Raw genomic sequence first — 11,829 nt, forward strand, 5'->3', positions numbered from 1 at the left:
TCTGGATATGCCTACCTGATGGAAAGATGAAAGATCTTCAGTGGAGCTTTTAGCTCATTGTAATTAGAAAAGCTTCCCATAAGACAGGCAGAGCAGGGAGAATGTAATATGAAAACCCAAAGGCATAAGAGACCCCTAGACCAGAGAGTCACCTTGGCACCTTCTGGCCTCAATTGTGTCTGAGTCATAAACTCTGGACACCTCAGGGCTGGAAGGGGTTTAAAGATCATCTGCTTGCTCCCTGTCCTAATTCTTGAAACTTCTAAAAGCATCTCTGAGAAGTGCATGTCTATCTGCAGACACTTCCAGTGAGAGAAAACACTTCTTTTCAAGGCTATGTATATCATTTTTAAATAACTCTTTGCTGTGGACTGAATGTATTCCCTGACCTCCACCAAGTATGTTAAAACCATAATTTCCAATGTGATGGTATTTGGAGGTGGAGGCTTTGTAAGTTAATTAGGTTTAGATGAGATAATCAGGATAGAGCCCTCATGATGGGACTGGTGTCCTTACACAAAGAGGCACCAGAGTGGGTTTTGTGTTTGTGCTCGCTCTCTCTCCTGTTTGACATCTGAGGATACAGCAAGATGGCCATCTGTAAGCCAGGAAGTAAGCCCTTACCACACGCTGAATTTGCTGGTGCCTTGATCTTGGACTTCCCAGCCTCCAGAATCATGAGAATATAAATGTCTGTTGTTTAAGCCACCAAGTCTATGGCAATTTGTTGTTTCAGCCCAAGTTGACTAACACATTCTGGTTGTTAAGCAGTTTTCTCTGCTACCAAGTTTCTCTCTCTCTCTCTGTGTGTGTGTGTATGTGTATGTGTGTATCTCACTCTCTCCCAAGTCTTCACCAATTTTAAAGGTTTAGAACAGGAGGATTAAGCCTGTAAAGGATTAGACGCTGTGGTAAACTTTTTGGGGCTTTGTGGGCCATATAGTCTCTATATCAACTACTCAACTCTCACATTGTAACAAACAAAAGCAGCTATCAATAATATGCTGTGTTCTGATAAAACCTTATGGACACTCATGATTTTCACCTGTCACAAAATATTCTTTTTTGATTTTTTTCCAACTATTTAAAAATGTCAAAACCATTCTTAGCTTGTGAGCTGTACAAAAATGGTTTGAGGCAGATTTGGCCCACAGGCTATAGTTTTTTGACCTCTAGCAAAGCTTCTCTCTCTTTTTCAACATAGTCTTCTTTCAATTATGAGTAATTTCTACACCATCCTGGAGACTCATCAAACACTTATCGAGCACCTATTATGGGCCGGGAGCAAGACTATATCGGGTGACGGTAACATGAATCTGACAATGACATGGTCCCTGCTCTAAAGAGCCTGGGCGGAGGTGGAACTAACTTCAAGGACATCTCTCACCTTCACAAATCCCCAAAGCCCTTAAGGTTGGAGAGATTTCTACCTCCATTTAAACTTTGCTTGAGCCCATTAATTTTGCTCTTGCCTCATGCTCAGTGTACAGTGCAATAGAAGACCAACTTTACCACATTTCTTTTGATTATCTACTTACCTTTGGCTTTTATGGGTCTATTTTAAGTCCCGTGACTGTGACCTTCTGTTCTTCTAAAAAAGAAGACAGGGAGGTAGACAACACTATCTTTTACTAAGTTAAGTGACTTAATCATGCAAGAGTTACAGGTTTCTGTTCATTTGCAACATAGCGTGCTCCTGAATCACTGCAATAGCAATTGCATTCCAACCATCAATATTCCTGGCAATGCAAAGCTTCTCTCGGTTGCTTTCCCCATCTGTGCAGTGCTGGGACCATCTGAAATGGTTCTAAGGAGCTTATGCTGCCCATTTTGGGGAAACAAATGGGCTGGAACTCAGCACCACTGCTAGGGTGGAGGAGTCCCTATGTTAAAGTATTAAATTGCAGTTTTAGTGGAAATTCAAGCTTTTGTGTGATGGTGAAGCAAAGTAAAATGGTAGCATTCACTCTGATTCATAAGCTCTAACCCAATGATCTGTGGTCTGGAGGCTCTGGATTCAGGACTTCAGTCTAGGACAGAGTCTACCCTTCTAGGCTTCCTCTTGACTTTCCTTCCAGGAACCCTCTCCACAGTTTCCATACTCTGCTTCCAAGAGCATCAGATAAATTTCCCTGGTTCAGACATGGAATTAAGAGAATTTTGCCAGCAGAAAACCTCTATCCTGTGGGCTCCCTTTTCTTCCCAAACTGTCCCCATCCTTGATGGGGCTGGCTGTCCTGAGATAAGTAGTAGATCCTGCTCTTTGTTAGTGGGGCTCCACCACACTGCTCAACTCCAAAAAGGGTAATAAGATGTTTAGGTTTATTAAATTCAATAAAAATTTCCAGTATGAATTCATTAGCTCACTCATTCATTTATCCAGTAAACATTCTAGAGAACCCACTGCTTCCCAGGCTTCAAAAGGGACACACAGATGAAAAAGGCTTGGCCCTAGACTCTGGGGTCTTGGTTGGAAGGCAAGAAAATGATTAAACTCGGATGTTACAAGTACCCTAATAGAGGAATAAACAAGACTCCATAAGGCACCAACAGGGGATACCCTCCTGCCATGTGAAGGGCACCATTGCCTAGTTGCCCTGAGGACTGGAGTCCAGGCTAGGGGGGCTGAAAATGCAGCCAGCTCTTTCTGGCTTACTTTGCAATCCTCACTGCAATAATGATATGTCTGTTTCCTACGGTGGAAAGTCTCATGCAAGTCCCCACCATTAACAGGAATAGGACTCCCAACATTTGCCATGCTGATTGCAAAGGAGGTCAGGGATCTGCAGCACCAATAGTAACAACAACAGTAGCCAAAATAATAGCTGTTTATGGCGTGCTTACTGTGTTGTGTGCCTGGCACTGTGCTAAGCACGTTAAATGCACTTTCTAATTTAAACTTCACAGCAACCCTTTGTGGCATATGCTGTTTTCATACAGAAGAGAAAATCAAGGCCAGAAAAGTTAACCACTTGCCCCAGGTCTAAGAAGTGAAACAGTCTAGATTGGACCCAGGCAGCCTGAGTTCAGTGTCTCTGCCTTGTTTGTGGCATCTCTGTAAGGAAATGGAGACAGTCAACTATGTTTTACACATCCCTCCTGTGCTGGGCCCTTTCCACCCAATGTCTCATTTAATCCAAACAACATCCTAGGAGGTGAGTATTAGCTATCCCAGTTTTACAGATGGGACTCTTGCAAGGAAGTGACTTGCCCAAGGCCATGCAGGGCCTTGGGCATGCTTCAAATTTTGACCGTTCAGCCCAATCCAAGAGAGACAAGAGAAGGGGACTCAGAACTGCCCTCAGAACACTTACCATCTGGGCAGGATCTACCTGACATGCCATTCATTCACAACACTTAACATCCCTCCCTAAGGTCCAGATGACAAAGTGCATTCATTTCCATGACCTCACTATGTGCGGAGACTGTGGAAAACTGGAAATTGTTGCTTGACGGTTGAATACTGGGATTGCGAAGGGAGGAGGAGGTAAATAAAAGCAATCTGGACCCTTGCTACTTAAAATGTGGTCCCAGACCAGCAACATTGACCCAGCCTAGGTGCTTGATTCCCTGAAGAGTGACAGTTATTTCCAGGGCATGGCACTCTTCCTTGGGCACCAGTAACCAACCTGAGCCCAACTTGTTCCTTCCCCACACGTACCTTGGCGCACACAAGGAGCTCACATCACACTGGTGGAGACCTGGGTTCTACACAGCAATCCTTCTCACTTGCTGTGTGACTTGGGGCAAGTTCCGACCCCTCTCTGTGCCTTAGTTCCCTTCGGTAAGGGAAAACAACTACCCATATAGTTGTTTTCAATCCTGATGGCCTATTGTTATCTCTTGGGGAGCTTTTAAATAATTCTGATGTCTGGGGCTTACAGCCAGAAATCCTGATTTAATCAGTGTGGCATGAGGCCCAGGAATTGGTACTTTTAAACCTTTCCCAGCTCGTTACATTGGTTTTGGGTTTTTTGTTTGTTTGTTTGTTTTTTGAGGTAGAGTGAGACTCTGTTGCCCAGGCTGGAGTGCAGTTGTGCCATCTCGGTTCACTGCAAACTTCACCTCCTAGGTTCAAGTGATTCTCCTGCCTCAGCCTCCTGAGTAGTTGGGACTACAGGTTTGCACCACCATGCCCGGCTAATTTTTGTATTTTTAGTAGAGACAAGGTTTCACCATATTAGCAAGGCTGGTCTTGAACTCCTGACCTCAAGTGATCTGCCCTGCCTTGGCCTCCCAAAGTGCTGGGATTACAGGCATGAGCCACCACGCCTGGCCCCAGCTCATTACTTTGTATAGCCAATGTTGAGAACCTGGAAGCCAAATCACTGGTTTTTAAAAATCTGAATGTGTCAGCATTTGCTGCTCTTGAGGCTTCAGACACCCAGGCCCACCCAGACCTTCTGAGTTAGAATTTCCTTGGTGTGTGGAGGGGCTGGACATGAGTATGTTTAACAAGCTCCCAAGGTGATGCCGACATACCAAAGCTTCAGAACTCCCCGAATCAATGACCTCTGAGGTCTCTTTCAGCTCTGATTCTGAAGTCCTCCCAGTCAATGATTTCTTTCTTTCTCTCCACGCTGGAGCTGCCTGTTCGTGGTAAGCAGAGACGTCATCAGCTTGTAAGCTGAGCTTCAGTGTCCCCTGAGAATGCAGCCAGCTGGCAACGGTAGAGGAAAGTGGTGAACTCATTTGACTTTTCTTTATCAGCTTTACCGTGTACATGATGTGCAAGAGGACTGGGGCTCTGTGTCAAGGCCAGCTGGGATGCTGAGGTTTTGTGTTAGGACCAAGGGTGAGCCTGATGGCCGTTCTGGTTTGCCCTGCTCCATGTCATGTCCTAAAGGTGAGTATTAGCCACAGGGTGCTACTGCCTGGGCCCCAGCCCCAAACCCACTGGAATGAGAAAGATGAGCCTTAGAGTAGATGTGGATTTACCCACCCAACTTTTTCTCTCTGGGTCAGCCCTACGGTAGGCTACATAGATACCCTGACTGCCAGGAGAACCCAGGGCTGGGCTAAAGACTGAGAGGCAGGCTTGGAGCAGGCTCCATGCTGAGCTCTGACTCTGCCCTGTCTTAGAGAGGCCATCCTGGTATCTCCTTTCCTCCATGCGGCATGTGGCGATTTAATGGCAGTGAAATTTGTTGTGGGTAATGGAGTGTCAAACTCCTTATTGCTAATGGATGATTTCAAATGTGGAGAAAGATTTATTAAGTAAGTCAAGCATACGCCTCCAAGAGAATATTACTGTGAGTGAAAACAATTATATAGTTAAACAAGGAGGAAAGAAAATTTAAATTCTTCTTTAAAGGTCTCTTTAAATCAGTTTAAATGTGTGATTTTTAAAAGATGGGGGGATTAGTTTCAGCAAATTACTCATCAATTTTTTTTTTTTTTTGATTCAGCAGGAAACCAACGGCCCTACTTGGCTTCCATTTAAAGAAGTCACTTATTGGTGTTTGAAAAAGAAGGAAAAAAAAAGTTAAGGAAGTGACTTTGGTAGCCTCTTGTGGTTCTCAGGTTCTGATTTATGTGGTGTATACTGAGCTCTCCCTGGGGCAGAAGGAAGGGGTCAGGGAAGCAGCAGCCAGAACTCTCATTCAGAGAGGAGGATTGGGGATGTCTAACTGGTATTAGACAGTGCATCAGAGCTTTAGAGTTGGAAGCAACTTTGGAGAACATTTGGACAATTTTCTTGTGCATGTGGAGAAGCTAAGGTCCAGAGAAGAAAAGGAACTTTTCCAAAAACCCACAGGTGGTAGATTGCAAAGCTAGAAGCCGGGCTTTGCCATTGCTCTCTCCATGCAATGGGAATAATATTTGTCTCAGGGATGTCCAGAGGAGACAAGAACCTAGGGAAAGTACTTTGGAAAGTATACATGCTTAGTCCCTGGAAGGGATGACACGTGGAAGAGATTGGCTGGGAGCCTCCATGGTGGGTTCACTTTTGTGAGAGGCCTTCCCCCTACCCTTGGCCACTTCAGCAGTTCTGCAGCCAGGACTGTGGCTGGCTGAGGTTCCACACCTCTCTCCCCCACCAAAGTGAGGAGAGGCACAGGCAGCCACAAGCCCCTGACATTTTCCTTGAGATGGTGACAGCTGGTAAGACTTTTGACTAAAGGAATAAAGAGCAAGCAGGCAAAAAAAGTTACTGTGTTAAAAGTGGTTTAAAAATGTTTTGCACCATCTGTTTGGCCACCCTGGTTTTTTGGAGCATGTGTAGGGGGAGAGACCTCTCCTCTCCCACTCCTGAGCTTCACCTCGGTCTCAGGACCGATCATGAGAAGTTTTAGCATGTCTCCAGGCTTTGTTTTCCATGTTCCTCAAATTTTCCTTCTGCTCCCTTCCCTTTGCTTACAATGCATGCTCTCATTCTGCTTCCAGAAAAGATATTTTCTTAATTGCTAATGAAATACTGAACCTGCAAAGCCCGGCACATTTGGATCAACAAACAGGTGTTTGATTTTGGCCTTTGCTGTCTGAGCTTGGTCCTACTGTAAGGGAAATAGAACCTAAAAAGCAGGTATTGAAAGACACATTTTGAATGTTCACATATGGGAACTAAAAATTAAAACAATTGAACTCATGGAGATAGAGAGTAGAATGATGGTTACCAGAGGCTGATGTGGGCAGTGGGGAGCAGGGGAAAAAGTAGGGATGATTAATGGGTGCAAAAATATAGTTAGACAGAATGAATTTGTGCTAGTATTTGATAGCACAATGGGCTGACTATAGTCAACAATAATGTATTGTGTATTTAGAAATAACTAAAAGAGTGGAATTGGAATGTTTCTAACACCAATAACTGATAGATGCTTGAGGTGATGGACACCCCAATTACCCCGATGTGATTATTACACATTGTGTGCCTACATCAAAACATTACATGTACCCCACAAATATATACATCTACTATGTACCCATAATAATTAAAAATTTAAAAGAAAATATCATTTGAAGCAAAATAATAAGAAAAACTAAAAGGCAGAACAAACAAAACCAGAACAAAAAAAAGCTCTACTCCACCTAATAACATCACAACTGGGTTTCCCTTCACGTCCTAACTCTTTATACCACTTCTGCTGACATTTCTTATGAAATTTGTATGAGGTATTTTTCAGTTTTTTTTTTCCTTTTGTGAATAGAGTTATAAAAATAAATATTCTACATAGTTATTGCTGTGCTACTTTAAAATTATTAATTTTGTTTGTTGATTTTATATCTAGTCAACTTGTTTAACTCACATTTGGTTCTTGTGGGTTTTTCTGATAGATGGTTATATTGACTGCAAATACTAACAGTTTTGTCTCTTTCTCTTCAGAGTTACATTTCTTATTTTCTTCTCTTGTCTTTATGTAAGCTTTCAGGGCAATACTGAAAAGTAACAGTGATTATAGACATCTTTGCCTGGTTGCTGATTTTAAAAGGATTGTTTCTGATATTTTACCATTAACTATGATGTATACTGTGGGTCTGTGATATAAAAACATTACAAATTGAATTTGTTAGTTTTAATCAGAAATAGTTGTTAAATTACATTAAATTTTAGCATCAGTTGACAGTATCTACTGAGATGACTTTACTCTAGTGAGGAACATCAGGTGCTTTCTAATGTTGGACTATTCTTACATTTTTTGCTCCTAATACCTTACTAGTTTTGACTTTCTAATACTTTAGATAGAATGTTTGTATCTTTGCTCGTAAATAATACTGGCTTGGTCCTTTCATCCACATTTTCCCCGCCCACTGTTGGTATTTGGTTATGGTAGCCACATGGAATGAGTTAGAGTAGCTTTTATCTTCTTCCATGCCCTGCATAGTATATGACATGGGATTATGGATTTTTTGAATGTTTGCTAGAACTTGACCATAAAGTTTCTCACTTTGGTGCACTTTAGTGGGGGTAGATCTTAAATTACTATTTCAATTCTTTATACGATTATTGGTCTTCCATGATTTTCTTCTTGAACCAATTTTTGTGATTTATTATTTATTGTGATTTATTGTTTCCCAGGAAATTATTCATTCATTTAGATTTTAAAATATTTTGGTCTAAATTCTCTTTAATTTAAAATGTGCTTTGTATGTTATGTCTCTATTATGTCTTAATGTTGTTGATTTTTGTGACCATTACTCACTCTATTCTCACTCTCAGTCTTGCCACAGGCTGTTCTAATTTATTGATATTTTCAAAGAAACAGATTTTAGTTTTATTGATCTATACTATTGATTTTTTTGTGTTCTAGTTAATTAATTTTTGCATTTTATCTTTATTAATATCTTCCTCTAATTTCATTGAACTTATTTTGTGTTTCTCTTTCTAACTTCTTGAATTAAAGAGCTTATTGATTTTGCTTTCAATTTTTGCCTCATTTCTAAGAACTTTATTTGAGACTATACATTTTCATGAGTTAGGTATATATCTCAGGTTTTTGATATATGGCCTCTCCTTGTTATTCATTTCTAAATAGTAATATTTTTTTCTTTGCTAACCTAAGAGTTATTTTTAAAGTATTTAGCATGTTCAGGTGCATAGATTTGTTTGGCCATCTTTTTGTTATTAATTTCTAATTTTATTACATTTTGTCCCAGAAGGTAACCTGTCTGACTTCTTTCTAATGAAGTTTGTTGAGTTTCCTTTGTGGCCTACTACATGAGTAATTTTTTTTTTTAATGTTCCATGTGTGACTGAAAATAATGAAGTCTCCTTTTCTTAACATCTATGTCTATTAGATCACACTGTAAAATTATAATATGTATGTTCTTCAGATTCTCTCTAACTGTCCCTGATCCACAGCTACTTGATCAGGTGATTTCTGAGAGGTGAATAATGAGGTCTCTTACCATGATTGTAGATTAACACTTTCTCCTTATATATCCTTCAGTTTTTGCTTTCTGTATTGAAGCTAAGTTACTGAGTGCATAAAAGTTTATAGCTGAGATATCTTCTCTATTGATGTTATATTTTATCAACATGGATACTCCATCCCCCTACTTCCTTTCATTGTTCTTTTCCTTGAGCTCTATTTTGTTTGATATTGTTACAACTTGGCTTTCCTTTTCTTAGAATTTGCACAACATAGCTATTTCCATTATTTTATTTTTAACCTCTCTGTCTCATTTTGCTTTAGGTGTATCTTACAAGCATCATGTATCTGGATGTTAGTTTCTAAATCTAAGATTTTCCACTTAAATGACTTTTCATTTCATTTTTTTCTTCTATAATTGTTTGAAATTATTCATCCTATTTTGTATTACTAACCCATAGATTGATGCACTGATGCATTTTAAGAGCCATATTGATATTTAGAGCCAATCACTTCCTAGATCCTCCCAGCAAAAAATATTAAAAACTTTTATATCTTTACAGCTTACTTTCTCCTATTACTCTCTTTCTTCTCCAGCCTCCAGAACTGTGAGGACATAAATTTCCGTTGTTTAAACTCCCCAGTCTGTGATATTTTGCCATGGCAGCCAAAGTTGATTAATCTGTTTTGTTTGTTAGAAGAATTTTCTCTTTTTCCTTGTAAATTTTTCCAAAAAAAGCTTAAGTGTGGGTCTTTTTATTTAACTTACTCAGCAGTTGATAGATCCATTCAATCTAAAGACTACTATCTTTTGTTTTCAATCTAAAGACTTCCATCTTTTTTTTTTTCTCTGCCTCTTAATTATTTCTTCTCCTTCACTCCTCTTATTCGCAATTTCTGGAATTCCTATTAAATGGATTATCATGCTGTTGGATTCACTCTCCATTTCTCTTTACTTCTTTCTTAACTTCCATCTGTGTTTCCTTCTGTGTTCTGTTTCTGGGAAAAATCCTTGGTTGAGTCTTTCAGTTTAGTCATTTTCTCTTGGTTTTTTATCTATTCTGATATTCAGCTCATATATTGACTTTTTAAAATTTCAATATTCAAGTTTGTAATTTCCAAGATCTTCATCTGATAATTTTGTATGTGTGCTACATTCCCTTGCATGAGAATACTGATTAGACTTTTATAAAGTATTTTCTTATTGATTCTATTAATTCTTTCCATGGGAATTTAGTTCTTCAGTTTGTTAAATTTAGTTCTTCATGTCCAATTTAGTTCTTCAGATGGTTAAATTTAGGACTTTTCTTTCATGAGGTTGATTTTCTTCAGAACCCCAAGCAATCATCCTATCAGTCATCCTTGGGTGCTCCTGCTGCCTTGGATGTTGGTACTCCTTCATCTCTTGTAGCAAGTCTCTTCTTTGTGCTCTTGGGATGTGGTTTCCTTCTTTAGTCTTCTCCATCTGCCTTTCCCTTTCAGTCATTCCTAACTTTTTAATCCACTGGGGGCACCCTTTCTTTTTTTCCTACACTGTTATGGGTTTTTATTATTACATGTTGTTATATTCTTTTTTTTTTGAGGCAGAGTCTCGCTCTGTCGCCCGGACTGGAGTGCAGTGGCTGGATCTCAGCTCACTGCAAGCTCTGCCTCCCGGGTTCATGTATTCTCCTGCCTCAGCCTCTGAGTAGCTGGGACTACAGGCGCCCGCCACCTGCCCGGCTAGTTTTTTTGTATTTTTAGTAGAGACGGGGTTTCACCGTGTTAGCCAGGATGGTCTCGATCTCCTGACCTCGTGATTCGCCCGTCTCGGCCTCCCAAAGTGCTGGGATTACAGGCTTGAGCCACCGCGCCCAGCCATATTCTTACTTATATGCTGTACTGGTTATATTATCTTTATTTATATTATTGTTATCATCAATGTTTATTATTATTATTTCTTTTTTTCTAGGAGTTTAAGATAAGAAGGAGAATGTGGAGATTGTGCCTGGTTTACTATTTTTATCCAACCTCCTCAACTTTGTATGTATTGAAGACTGATGTTTTAAACCACAGTTCCAAAGATGAGAGTGAGTGGTTTGACTAGAAGTTACCAGGGTTGGGTCTGCCCTTTGAGTCTGGCCAATAGCTGCACTCGCAATCCATGGTTCCATTGGTGGCATCCTTCCACCGGGAATTCCATTTGTGTTTATTTTCATTGTCAAGATATTCTTATCTTGCCTCACCTCTGACTGGAAAGCTTGTGAACTCAGATGGGTTTGCCATTTGCTGACCAGCCATGAATTATTAGTGCAGGAGAAGAGATGGTCATAACAAACTCAGCCTGCTTCTTTGTGTCCGGCATGAGGGGATGTGTTGGGCATTGTGATGTGCCACCTAGATCTGCTTTTAGGAATGAAAGACATATTTCCCCAGCTGCTGGCAGTGGTACAGCTCACAGCTCTCTCCCCTTTGGGGACTGCCTCAGATAAAAGAATGGCTTTGCCCCTGGTGGCCAGCAGCCCACTTTCTCAGCCTTCTGCCCCAACTCAGGCAGTTCTGAAGGATCGCCTCGTCTTCAGAACTCCCCATGCTTCTCTGACACTGCATTGCAGCTCACTGTCTCCCTCTTCCCAATCTGCCTCCTCCCCTTTATTCCACTGGCAATGACCCCAAGATCAACTCCCTAATAAACCTCATGCCTGCTAAACTTCATCTCAGGGTCTGCTTCCTGTGGATCCCAACCTATGATCAAGCATTTACTGAAAATTACTACATGTATCAGAGCAAAGCACCATTGTGGCTATATTTGGCTACAGAAACCCTTAAACCTGCCCTGGGATTGGGGAAAGTGTTTGGACGAACGGAGGCAAGATGGTGCACTTCCGGGTTCTTCATCCCCCCCTCCCAACTTTTCCCCCCTCCCAACTTTTCCCGGGCGCGCGAAAATGCAGCCGGCGACCCGGGAAGGTGCAGACCAACTGGGCATGCACCAGGTGACGTCAATCCAAAGAGACCAAGATTTACCTGGTTGCACCTG

This window comes from Colobus angolensis, unplaced genomic scaffold (assembly GCF_000951035.1).
Source record: "Colobus angolensis palliatus isolate OR3802 unplaced genomic scaffold, Cang.pa_1.0 Scaffold531, whole genome shotgun sequence".
In the NCBI taxonomy this organism is placed as follows: domain Eukaryota; kingdom Metazoa; phylum Chordata; class Mammalia; order Primates; family Cercopithecidae; genus Colobus; species Colobus angolensis.